This window comes from Rhinatrema bivittatum, chromosome 4, assembly GCF_901001135.1.
Source record: "Rhinatrema bivittatum chromosome 4, aRhiBiv1.1, whole genome shotgun sequence".
Taxonomy (NCBI): domain Eukaryota; kingdom Metazoa; phylum Chordata; class Amphibia; order Gymnophiona; family Rhinatrematidae; genus Rhinatrema; species Rhinatrema bivittatum.
The window spans coordinates 117,154,890-117,168,445 of record NC_042618.1 but is presented as its reverse complement, the minus strand read 5'-3'; positions in this window follow the sequence as shown (position 1 = coordinate 117,168,445).

Genomic DNA, 13,556 nt, shown 5'->3' with positions numbered 1-13,556 from the left:
ACAAATTGCTTAATTGCATATGCTGGGATTATTTGTCGTCCTTTTGAAATGTAATCATTATAAAAATTTGTAAAAAGTGAAAAAAGTATTTTTTTTTTTGTATGATACTATTGAAAAGTGTAAAAAATAGGGAAAAATCCAGGCAGTTTCATATCTTTGTCTAAGGCTTCAATTTAATTTAAATATTGCTCCAGCAAAACTGATCCTGAAAAACTTCCTTTTTAAAATTAAAAAAAATTAACACAAAACCTTTTTAAAATTGCTATGGAATAGGACATTATACAAAAACATGCCACAATTGCATATTCTGGAATTAAAGCAAGATTTTTGCCTGTGGCATAAATTCAGTTCACAGCAAGAATTTATGCAGCTAATGACATGTAAGAAACACTGTGCCCAATTCCTAATCTGGCCCTTGTTTACTTTAAAACAAAATTATCTCCCTTGGCTCAATGTATTTACTGTACAAAAACATTTAACATAAATCCAATATGGGGTGTTTTAACTGCAATGGCTGGTACTTCAAATATAGGAACCAATCTTTCGGTTGTAACTAGATATAGTACTGCTTTTGATTTTATCTTTGCAATGATTATTTGTTTTTTTATATTTTTTATACCGGTATATATGCAATTAAAAACTCATTCTTAGGCTTCAATCATTTTTATAACCAGAAAAAATACTATCTCGGCGATGGTACTCTCACTTCACAGGGGATAATAAAATATTCTACTTATCTTTTGGTTGAGACTAATATCTCTCTGTAAACTTCCCACTCATTATATCCTCCTGTGGTGGCATATACTCGACACTGACAGCGTTTTGACACAATGTGTCTGCTTTGGGCACTGGAGAGAGCTAAATATAAAGGGGCAGATTTTAAAAGCCCTGCATGCCAGCGTGTCTATGTTGCATAGGCCGCCGGCGCTCGCAAAGTCCCGGGGCTTTGCTTGGGGGGCTTGTAGTGGGCGTGTCGGGGTGGCGTGGCATTCGGGGGGCATTCCGGGGGCGGGGCCGTGGGCATGGTGCTGGCCCGGGGGCATTCCGGGGCGTGGCCAATGCCTCCGAGCCGGGGAATGGTGCGCCGGCAGCCACAAGTTACGCCTGCCTCGAGCATGCGTAACTTTCTGAACAAAGGTAGGGGGTATTTAGATAGTGCTGGGGGTGGGTTAGGTAGGAGAAGGTGGGGGGGGGGGGGGGCCGTAAAAAAAGTTCCCTCCGAGCGACCTCGGAGGGAACGGAGGCAGGCTGCTCGGCTTGGCGCACAGCAGGTTGCACAATTGTGCACCCCCCTGCATGCGCTGACCCCTGGATTTTATAACATGTGTGCGGCAGCGCACGCATGTTATAAAATCGGGCGTAGATTTGTTCGCGCCGGGTTGTGCGAACAAATCTATGCCCGCGCATAACTTTAAAAATCTACCCCTGTTGGGGTAGATTTTATAATTTTGCGCGAGCGCGTACTTTGTTTGCGCACCAGGCGCGAACAAAAGAATGCTGGATTTTATAAGATAGGCCATGTAGCCGTGTGGGATCTTATAAAATCCGGGGTCGGCGTGCGCTGCCTGTTCCCTCCAAGGCCGCTCCGAAATCGGAGCGGCCTCGGAGGGAACTTTCTTTCCACCCCCCTGCACCTTCCCCTCCCTTCCCTTACCTAACCCACCCCCCGGGCCTATCTAAACCCCCCCTACCTTTGTTGGCAGATTTACGCTTGCTGAAAGCAGGCGTAAATCTGCGCGCGCCATCACCAGACTCGGGGGCTGGTCCTGAGGCCTCGACCACGCCCCCAGGCCGGCGCCACACCCCCGAAACGCCGCGTCTGTCGCGGCCCACCCCTGAAAACGCCGCATCACTCGCGGCATGCCCCCCCAACACGCCTCTGACACGCCCCTCCATGCAAGCCCAGGGACGTACGTGCGTCCCGGGGCTTGCGCGAGCCACCGAGCCTATGCAAAATAGGCTCGGCGTGCGCAGGGTGGGTTTGGGGTAGGTTTTTGGAGGGTACGCACGTATCGTACGCTCATACCCCTTTGAAAATCTACCCCTTTATGTAAACATTCCTAGATTTCAGTTAGATTATAAATTCTAAAAAACTTACTTTTAATCAGCATTCTTCATTCATATGACCACCATTTTTGGCGTGAATGGGTGGCATCATGTTGCTTACGTGAATTTTTATACAGTATCGGACCAATCAAGCTCTATTCTTTGACTGACATTACATGTCTCTTTATAGTGGGACAGTAGCCTAGTGGTTATAGTTCTCCTTCACGTCCTACTAAAACCGAAACTGCACTGCTGAAATGGGCTTATCATGTCACTATGTGGGATTCTCAATTATGTTCTCCTTTCTATCTTCCAACTAGTATAGCGTTTTCTCTATAATTCCCAATTGCATCTATTTGAGATAACACTACTAGATTAGATTAGATAAAACATGTTATTTTATCAGAGTGTTTCTCCTCTATTCTCCAGCTGACGTTATGTGTCTCTATAATTCTTCTTCATGTCCTATTAAAAAGCGGAAATCCCACTGCCGAAACAGGCTTATCATGTCACTATGTGGGATTCTCAATTACGTTCTCCTTTCTATCTTTCAACTAGTATCGTAAGAGTGAGAGTACCAATGCTGAGAGAGCATTTTTCTAGTTATAAAAATGATTGAAGCCTAAGAGTGAGTTTTGAATTGCATATATAAAAAATATAAAAATAATCATTACAAACATAAAATCAAAAGTGGTACTATATCTAGTTTTTACCACTGAAAGATTGGTTGGTTTCCCATATTTGAAGTACCCGGGCATTGCAGTTAGACAAATGATCTGTAACACCCCCATATTGGTTTTTATATTATAAGTGGCAGTGGGCATACAGACTTATTGGATATTATAGTGCACAAATATTTACCTAACACCATCAGCACCTGCTGTCCATTTATTATGAGGCAAAATCCTTATGGGTTTCCATACTAAGCCCAACTCAAGTCTTGCGAGTTGCAATACTTTTATTGGACCAACCTAAGAATAATCCAAAGATAACGTAGCACAAGATCTTGGACATTACATAGGTTCTTTCTTCAGACATTCCCCATATATTTGCATATATATTACATATTACAGGTCAGAAACCTGTGAAATTCATGGTTTGTGTTTTCACTTAGGTGAATAGCAAGTTAACAAATTCTCAATCAATAAACACACTTAAGGGCTTGTTTCATCAAGGTGTTTTCTCAAAGACACAGAATGGGAGAATAGCTTTTACAGAATCAGGCCCTAAATGCCGAATGCTGTTAAGTATCATCCAAAATTAGATGACAGGCAGAGTTTGCTTACTTCTTGTGTAATGGAATGTTTTTCATGCACACACCAGAAGCACGTCTCACATGCACAAACACCAGGCCAGTCTGTAAAAATCAGCAGGATTTTATTAGCTGGTCATATGGTCATGAATCAGAAGAAACTTCTTAATTGATATCAGCTTAGTTTTACAAGAAAACCCAGCAAGTGGTCATATAGTGGATGTTTTTAAAACATATAAGTAACATAACCCACAAAAGGGAAATAAACCTGGTTCTCCTTCAAATCAAGCCACAGAAATGCAACCATGCAACCTGCTAAAATACTGCTGCATCCTGAGCTCCCTGAGTTACTTCCTCATCCAGCCAGAAGTAGGCAGGTTGGATAAAAACTCAATTTCTAGTGTTCTTGTTACTTGCAGGCCGATACAGTAAAGCGCGGGCCGCGATTACCCCGTTTCTAACCCGCTTTGTACCCGCAATTTAGCAGCGTAAGTCTAACCCGCGATTCACTATCACCTTTTAACCCATTCCTTACCGCTTCTTTAAATCAAACGGGTAATCCTTTCCGTCCGCGGCAGGTATATGATATGTAAACGCTCCGATTCGCTATTCCCTCCCATACAGTAACCGTGCGCCCCGACTATCCCCTTTTTAACCTGCTAAATTACCGCCTACCCTTACCCCTGCGTTAGAGGGTAGGCGGTAAAGTTTGCCCGTGAAATTTCACAGGCAAACTTTCCCCCAGCCCCCGCTCACCTGCCCTGGCCGCATCCATGGGTGCCGGTCTCCCGTATGGGCCCGTGCTGACGAGGGACAGGGACACTGACTCACAATGTCCCTTCACTTCTCTTAAAGCATTCCTTCTTCCGCTTTGGCTCACGTTGTCCCCTTCATTTTCTCTTTCACATTCCTTATCTCCTGCTTCAGCAGCCCGGGGCGGATCGAGTCCAATTTGGGCGCTCAAGCAGCGAAGGCGCAGGAGCGCACGCCGTGAACCTGAGCGCCCGGCTGGACCTCCGAGGTCACGGCGTTTCGCTCATTGCGCCTTCGCTGCTTGAGCGCCCAAATTGGATGTGCGTTCATGCACCTTCGCTGGCGTTTGGGCGCTCAAGGGTCAGGGGGTGATGTCACAAGCTGCAAGATGGCGTTGGGAGGCAGTGAGCGGCGGAACGAAGGGAGCAGGCGAGCCGGAGCTGCCCAGCATGCAGGTAAGTGTAGGGGAGCCGCCGCCCCGCCCCTTCCTGCGCACCCCCCCCATCCCCGGCCCCTGGCTCCGCCGCTCTGGCAATCTTCCAGTTGCCTGCCGGGTGCAATTTTTTGGCATGATGAGCTCGCACCGCCTGTACATTCTCCATTTGGGGCGCTCAAGCCAGCGAAGGTGCCTTGAGCGCCCAAATTGGACGTGCGTTCATTGACACCTTCGCTGGCGGGTCTGCTGGAAGCCGCTTTCCGCCGACGGCTGTCCCCAGGAGGCAGGGGAGCCGCGGTGGGCGCCTCGGGAGGAGGGGAGAGAGGACTGGGGCTGCTGGAAGCATGCAGTAAGTTTACTTTAGTTACAATTTCTATTTTCTTAACTCCTGACAAGCAGGCCGATACATTAAGGACGCGGTAGAAAGAGTGCGGTAGTGCCGGGCGTACCCTTGTTTGCCGCGCGCACAGTTCGGATCACATACCACTCAATACAGTATTTAAATGGCATGCAAATGCATGCCGCATCCAAAGCACTTCCAAGAAGCGCAATCCATTTTACTGTATAGAGCGCTATACAGCGCCTATACAGTATCCTGGGTGTGCTGATACCTGTCATTTCAAATGACATTTGAATGACAGGTACCAGGAAGTGGATGGTTCTCCTACGCTCGGCGGAGTCGATTTTCACCCTGCGTCTTGCTTCGGGAGGGGGGGAGAGAGAGGACTGGCAATCCCCAGTGCCCGAGCGTAGGAGAACCATCCACTTCCTGGTACCTGTCATTTCAAATGTCATTTGAAATGACAGGTATCAGCGCACCCAGGATACTGTATAGGCGCTGTATAGCGCTCTATACAGTAAAATGGATTGCGCTTCTTGGAAGTGCTTTGGATGCGGCATGCATTTGCATGCCATTTAAATACTGTATTGAGTGGTATGTGATTCCGAACTGTGCGCGCGGCAAACAAGGGTACGGCCCGGCACTACCGCCACTCTTTCTACCGCGTCCTTAATGTATCGGCCTGCTTGTCAGGAGTTAGAAAAAACTTACTTAATGACTTTGGACTCTGGCAGCTTGAGGAGGGGAGAAAAGAAAGAGGAAGGGATCACAGGGTTGAGAATGAAATTCTCCAACAAGTTATTCATGCTCAAAATTGACTTAAAACAAGCATAGGACTGATTACTCAAGGCTTTTCTCCCATTCTGTGTCTATGGGAAAAATGCCTAGTAAATCAAACCCATGATATGGTGTTTCCATTATTTCAAAATTTCATATTATGAAACAGAATTATATAAGCAGAGTAAGAACATTCAGTTTGTCTGTGGAATTAAACAGTTACAACAGCCTAACTTACCTGCAGGTTGAACATTAGAAGATTCTAATATAGCTCACAAGTGCATCCAAAGAAATCCATTCACAGTTCGAGATAAGGAAAAATTCCAGGAAAATACAGTCAAAGAAGAAACATCCATATATAAATACCTTTAGGCAGATGACTGTCTGTTGACTGCTGGTGGGGTGCGCAGATCCTGATTTGGGCCCTCCCCAGTCCATGAAAAAAACCACATATGAAAGTGTTCCCTCCCCCATCCATCAAATCTGATTCAGCCAAGGTCTGCCCCAGCCCTTACCCCATCATGGATGCAGGTGTTTCTGGGGCAGAAGCGATCCTCAATCTCTCCTGCCCAGATGTTCCAGGATTCCAAAATGGCTGCTGATGAATCCGAGGCCTGCAGTATTCTGCCATAAAAACAAGATAGTGCCGGCCTTGAGTTTCACTAGCGGGCCATTTTATAATGCAGGAAAAGGCAGGCTGGACAAACTAGGGATTGTTCCTGCCCCAGGAACAACCAGATCTGTGATAGGGTAAGAGCTGGGATGGGTAGAAGTCAGGTAATGTCCCGGGGTCTGTAGAGATATTGGCTGAATTGAATTTGATGGGTGATAGGACAGAGAATTTTCTATGCAATTTTCAGAAAATATTTTGGAGAGTTTGGTGTTTCTTTTCTTTTCAATAATGGGTTAGGGTTGGGAGTGTTCTGGTTCCAGGTGGTAGGGTGGTGGGGGAGGGAGTCAATAGTGTACTAGAGTTGGGTTAGAGACAGCGATCAGGAAAGTGCTGGAGACAGGGTATCCAGGGGTTACATAAGAACATGCCATACTGGGTCAGACCAAGGTCCATCAAGCCCACCATCCTTCTCCAACAGTGGCCAATCCAGGGCATAAGAACCTGGCAAGTACCCAAAAGTAAGTCTATCCCATGTTACTGTTGCTAGTAATAGCAGTGGCTATTTTCTAAGTCAGCTTAATTAATAGCAGATAATGGACTTCTCCTCCAAGAACTTATCCAATCCTTTATTAAACCCAGCTACATTAACTGCACTTACAAACAAATTTCAGAGTTTAATTGTGCGATGAGTGGAAAAAGAACTTTCTCCGATTAGTTTTAAATGTGCCACATGCTAACTTCATGAGTGCCCCCTTCTATTATCCGAAAGTGTAAATAATCGATTCGCATCTACTCGTTCAAGACCTCTCATGATCTTAAAGATCTCTATCATATTCCCCCTCAGCCGTCTCTTCTCCAGGCTGAAAAGTCCTAACCTCTTTAGTCTTTCCTCATAGGGGAGCTGTTCCATCCCCTTCATCATTTTGCCGGCCTTCTCTGTACCTTCTCTATCGCAACTATATCTTATTTAGATGCGGCAACCAGAATTGTACACAGTATTCAAGGTGCGGTCTCACCATGGAGCAATAGAGGCATTATGACATTTTCCATTTTATTCACCATTCCCTTTTCTAATAATTCCCAACATTCTGTGTGCTTTTTTGACTGCCACAGCACACTGAACTGACAATTTCAATGTGTTATCCACTATGACACCTAGATCTCTTTCTTAGGTAGTAGCACCTAATATGGAACCCAACATTGTGTAACTATAGCATGGGTTATTTTTCCATATATGCATTACCTTGCACTTATCCACATTAAATTTCATCTGTCATTTGGATGCCCAATTTTCCAGTCTCACAAGGTCTTCCTGCAATTTATCACAATCTGCTTGTGATTTAACTACTTTGAATAATGTTATATCATCTGCAACTTTGATTACCTCACTCGTTGTATTCCTTTCCAGATCATTTATAAATATATTGAATTGCACGGGGGAAACTATGATAGTAACATTTGTCTTTGAGTTGGACTGGGACTGGGTGTTAAGGCTGTTTTATAAACACGGTATGGAAGAATTTCTAGCTTTAAAAGTTAGAATCTATCCTGACTTTTCTAAACAAACGCAAAGGAGGAGGAGACAATTTTTACTTCTGAAACCCAGGGTACTCCAAATTGGAGCATCTTTTTTTCTTAAACACCCTTGTAAGTGTTGTATAAACTTTAAAACTGCAAGGGTCATTCATATGTCTTTTTTTCCCCTCCTCAACTTTCTTTTTAAGTGATAAACTGTTGTGATTTAATGTAATAAGTATGTTCAGTTAATACCTTTAATAAGTGAGAGTTCCATGAAAGTATTATATTCAGCTAGGGTAGCTGCTCTATTTTTGATGATGTGCCTTAAAAAGATTATTATTGAATAATTTTTATTTTAATTTGGATCCATGATTGTGGGACTACATTAGGAAGGAGGAATGTATATTTTCTTGAAATTTTGAGAGTTTGTGTTTAATTTTCTGATTTCCACCTGTATTCAAATCAAGACTGTATTCTTGTGAAATAATTTTGTAAAAATGATAAATAAAAAATTTAAAAAAATATATATATATATTGAAAAGTACGGGTCCCAATACAGATCCCTGAGGCACTCCACTGCCCATTCCCTTCCACTGAGAAAATTGTTCATTTAATCCTACTCTCTGTTTCCTGTCTTTTAGCTAGTTGGTAATCCACAAAAGGACATCGCCACCTATCCCATGACTTTTTACTTTTTCTAGAAGCCTCTCATGAGGAACTTGTCAAACGCCTTCTGAAAATCCAAATACACTACATCTACCGGTTCACCTTTTTCTACACGTTTATTAACGCCTTCAAAAACATGAAGCAGATTTGTGAGGCAAGACTTGCCTGGGGTAAAGCCATGCTGAATTTGTACCATTAAACCATGTCTTTATATATGTTCTGTGATTTTGAGCTTTAGAACACTTTCCACTATTTGTCCTGGCACTGAAGTCAGGCTAATTGGGCTGTAGTTTCCCGATTCGCCCCTGGAGCCCTTTTTAAATATTGGGGTTACATTATCCACCCTCCAGTCTTCAGGTACAATGGATTATTTTAATGATAGGTTAAAACATTTTACTAATAGGTCTGAAATTTCATTTTTTAGTTCCTTCAGAACCTTGGGGTGTATACCATCCGGTCCAGGTGATTTACTACTCTTCAGTTTGTCAGTCAGGCCTACCGCATCTTCTAGGTTCACCATGATTTGGTTAAGTCCATCTGAATCATTACCCATGAAAACCTTCTCTGGATGGGTATCTCCCCAACATCCTCTTCAGTAAACACGAAGCAAAGAAATCATTTAATCTTTCCGTGATGGCCTTATCTTCTCTAAGTGCAACTTTAACCCCTCGATCATCTAACAGTCCAACTGGCTCCCTCACAGGCTTTCTGCTTCGGATATATTTTAAAACGTTTTTACTGTGAGTAATTGTCTCTATGGCCAACTTCTTTTCAAATTCTCTCTTAGCCTGACATCAATGTCTTACATTTAATTTGCCAATGCTTATGCATTATCCTACTTTCTTCTGTTGGATCCTTCTTCCAATTTTTGAATGAAGATCGTTTGGCTAAAATAGTTTCTTTCACCTCACCTTTTAACCATACCAGTAATCGTTTTGCCTTCCTTCCACCTTTCTTAATGTGTGGAATACATCTGGACTGTGCTTCTAGGATGGTATTTTTTTAACAATGACCACGCCTCTTGCATACTTTTTACCTTTGTAGCTGCTCCTTTCAGTTTTTTTCTAACTATTTTTCTCATTTTATCAATGTTTCCCTTTTGAAAGTTTAGCACGAGAGCCATGGATTTGCTTACTGTCCCCCTGGGGAAGGAGAGCTGGGGTCAAGCTGGGGAGAAAAGGGGTCAGAGTGTGCTGGGGTTCAGCTGGCTATGGAGGGGTGCCAATTGTGCTAGTGTGCAGCTGGAGAGGGAGCCAAGTGTGCTTGGGGTCAAGCTGAGAGGTCCGAATGTGCTGGGGGTGAAGCTTGGGGAGGGGGGGCGGGGGGGGAGCTGAGTGTTCTGGGTAAAGCTGGGGGGGGGGTCCAAATGTGTTGGGCTTATGCTGGGGAGGGGAAGGAAGGGGATGCTTGAGTGTGCTGGGGTCAAGCTGGGAGGTGAAAGGTCGAGTGTGCTGAGATCAAGCTGGGACAGTATGCTAGGGTTGGCTTAGGAAGGGAAGTCAGGCTGAGCAGGTGAAAAAGAATGCTTGAATCGAGCAGGGCAGCAGGATGGGAAGGGAGATGGGGTTGAACTGGGGCACCGGGTCAGAGAGTGTTGAGTCTGAGCTGGGGAGCCGGAGCGAGCGGTATGCTGGAGTCAGGTTGTGGAGGATGGTTGTGAGTGTGCTAGAGCCAAGCTGAGAATGCAGGGGCGAGCTGGGGAGGGGGCATCATAGTATTGTTGGCAGAAAAAGACCAAATGGTCCATCCAGTCTGCTCAGCAAGTTTCTTATGGTAGTAACTACTGCTCCATGCAGTTTACCCCCATATGTCTGTTAAGCGTAGTAACTGCCATTCCATGCAGTTATGCCTTATGTTAAGGATAGTAGCACTTAAGCAACTGTTAAACCCTTAACAAAATTACTGCTAGCAACATTTTTATGTGCTGAGCAGCCTTCCTGATAATTCAGACAATGCTGCTAATGTGCTTTGCTTTTGGACTTGGCCATAGAAGCAGTCTTGTGCTTTATCCCCAGTGTCAGCATATTAGAGACTCCGGATCGTAAAAGTTGGGGTCCAGTGTTGGTGGTCTTTAGAATCCAATATCCCCCCCCCCCCCGCCGTGAAAGTGGAGAGCAATGTTGCAGTTGCGTCAAAAGATCAAGGCTAATTGGTTAAAGGTAGTAGTCGCCCATGCCTTCTGTTAAGGGTATTAACTGCCACTCAGTGCAGGTTACCCCCATGCACCCTTTTCTTCATTATCATCCACGAGCCTTCAGGGATCCAAAGTGTTTATCCTATGCCCCTTTGAATATATTTACTGTTTTTGTCCTCACCATTTATTCCAGAAAGGTATTTCAGGCATCCACCACCCTCTTTGTGAAAAAATATTTCCTTATATTGGATCTGAGTCTTCCCCCTTGGAGTTTCATTTCATGACTTATATTTCTGCTGTTTCCTTTCCAAAAGAAAGGTTCGAAGTTTGTGCATAATTAAAATCTTTCAGGTATCTGAAGGTCTGTATCACATCTCCCCTGCACCTCCTCTCTTCTAGGGTATACATATTAAGATCCTTCAGCCTCTCCTCATAAGTCTTCTGATACAGACCCCATGTTATTTTGGTCGCCCTTCTTTGGACCACCTCCATTCTGTCTCTATCCTTTTTGAGATACAGGCTCCAGTACTGAACACAGTACTCCAGGTGAGGCCTCACCAAGGACCTGTACAAAGGCTACACCATCTCCTTTTTCTTACTGGTTATTCCTCTCTCTATGCAGCCCCGCATTCTTCTGGCTTTAGCTATTGCCTTGTCAGATTGTTTTACTACCTTCAGATCACCAGACACTATCACCCCAAGGACCTTCTCCTAGTTTGTACACATTAGTCTTTCATCCCCCATCATATACAGCTCTTTTGGATTACCACATCCCAGATGCATGACTCTGCACTAATTGGCATTGAATCCCAGCTGCCAAATCCTAAGTCCTCAAACTTTCTTAAATAACTTTTCATTCTCTTTACTCCTTCAGGCTTGTCCACTCTATTGCAGATTTTAGTATCATCTGCAAACAGACAAACTTTACCTTCTATCCCTTCCGCAATGTCACTCATGAAGATACTGAACAGAATTGGTCCCAAAACCCACTTTGGCACTTCACTTAATACTGTGCTTTCTTCACAGTAAGTTGCATTTACCATTACATGCTGTCTCCTGTCAATCAACCAGTTTGCAATCCATTTCACTATCTTAGCACTCACTCCCAAGCTTTTCATTTTGTTTACTAGTCTCCTATGTGGGACCGTATCAAAAGCTAAGTAAATCACATCTAGCGCTCTTCCTTGATCCAATTCTCTAGTCATCCAAACAAAAAAAATCAATCAGATTTGTCTGACAGGACCTTCCTCTGGTAAATTCATGATGTCTTGGGTCCAGCAATCCACCAGATTGTAGATAGTTCACTATCCTTTCCTCCAGCATTAATTTTCCCAGCACTGAGGTAAGGCTAATCAGCCTGTAGTTTCAAGCCTCCTCTCTGCTCCCACTCTTGTGAAATGGGACCACCGTCACTCTTCTCCAATCACCACTCCCATTTCCAGGGATCTAATGAACAGGACTTTCAGCAGACCTGCCACCACATCTCTGAGCTTCCTCAGTATCTTGGGATGCATCTCATCCGGTCCCATGACCTTGTTCTCTTTCAGTTTTCCTAGCTTTTCCTATACATTTTCTTTTGTAAACAGAGTTTCATTTGCTCCACCCCCATCTACATTCTTCTCAACCAGCAACGGTCCTTCTCCAGGGTCTTCTTTAGTGGACATCTAATTAAAGTATTTGTTTAATATTTCCGCCATTTCTTCGTCTCGCTCCAGAATGTGCTGGCATGGACTGAGGACAAACTCAGGAGAAGGAAAGGAACTAATGAGGAGGGTATAAGGAAATGCTGGGATCAGACTAGGAAGGTGAACAATAAATACGGGTCTCTGGGGAATTTCAGTGGGTTTCAGCTAGTTTCTCATATTATTTTTATATCTGCTACATTCATGACTGCATCCTTTCACTCCCCAGACCTAACTCTGATCCTCCCCCCTTTTTGTGGAGAAAAATATGTGCACTGTGAAGCAACATACATACAGTTATACATTTGGGTTCTTCTTTCCTTCCTGCCATGAGTTTGGTTGCAGCGTATAACAAAAGAGGGCTCTCGCAGGAAGAGTCCAATAAACTGTGTATATGAAATAAACTGTAACAACTGAGATGAGGCAGGCAGAGTCTGCTCACTCATGGTGCTAATTTCACTATTCCCCAAATAAGAGGTGTTTTGGTTCTTTGTGCTGCACTGCTGCAGCCCTGGGAATGCTGGCACGGTCCAGACTAGGGTGGCCAACTCAGAGTACCTCAAAGGGAGAACACTTGCCTCCAAAAAGAAGGATTAATATCCCAAGAGGGGGACACACCTCCAAAAGGACAAAATGCAGAACAAATTTACAGGCCGATACAGTAAAGCGAGGCCATGGTTACCCTGCTTCTAACCCGCTTCTAACTCACAATTTGGCCGCGTAAGTCCAACCCCGCGATTCATTACCCCTTTAAACTCATCCTTACCGCTTCTTTAAATCAAGCAGTAACCCTTTCCGCCTGTAGCATGTATATGAGATGTAAACGCTCTGATTAGCTATTCCCTTCCTTACAGCAATGTGCGCCCCGATTATCTCCTTTTTAACCTGTAGTTTTGCCGCGCGTTTAACCTGCTAACTTACCGCCTACCTTACCCCTGCGTTAGTGTGGAGCGTCGGGTCAGAGAGACGAAATTTCATGGGCAAACGACCCCCCTCACCCCCCGGGGACCCTCACCCTGGCGTTAGTGTGGTGTGACAGCAATAGGCAGGCTCCGGTCAAAATCCCCCCCTCCCGAAGCAGGGCGAAAATTGACATGTCATTAAAACAAAAGTAAATAAAGTATAATAAAAGTAAATTTACTGCATGTGAATTTTCTTTGAACAGTCCTCTCTCTCTCTCCTCCTCCCGAGGCGCGTACTGCGGCTCCCCTGCCTCCCGGGGGCAGCCGGTGGCGAAAGCGTGCGGGCGGGCGAAAGCATGCGGGCGAAAGTGAATGAATGCACACCCGTACGCGGCGGGAGCTGGTGGGCGTGCATTCATCTAGCGGAGGGAGCCGGC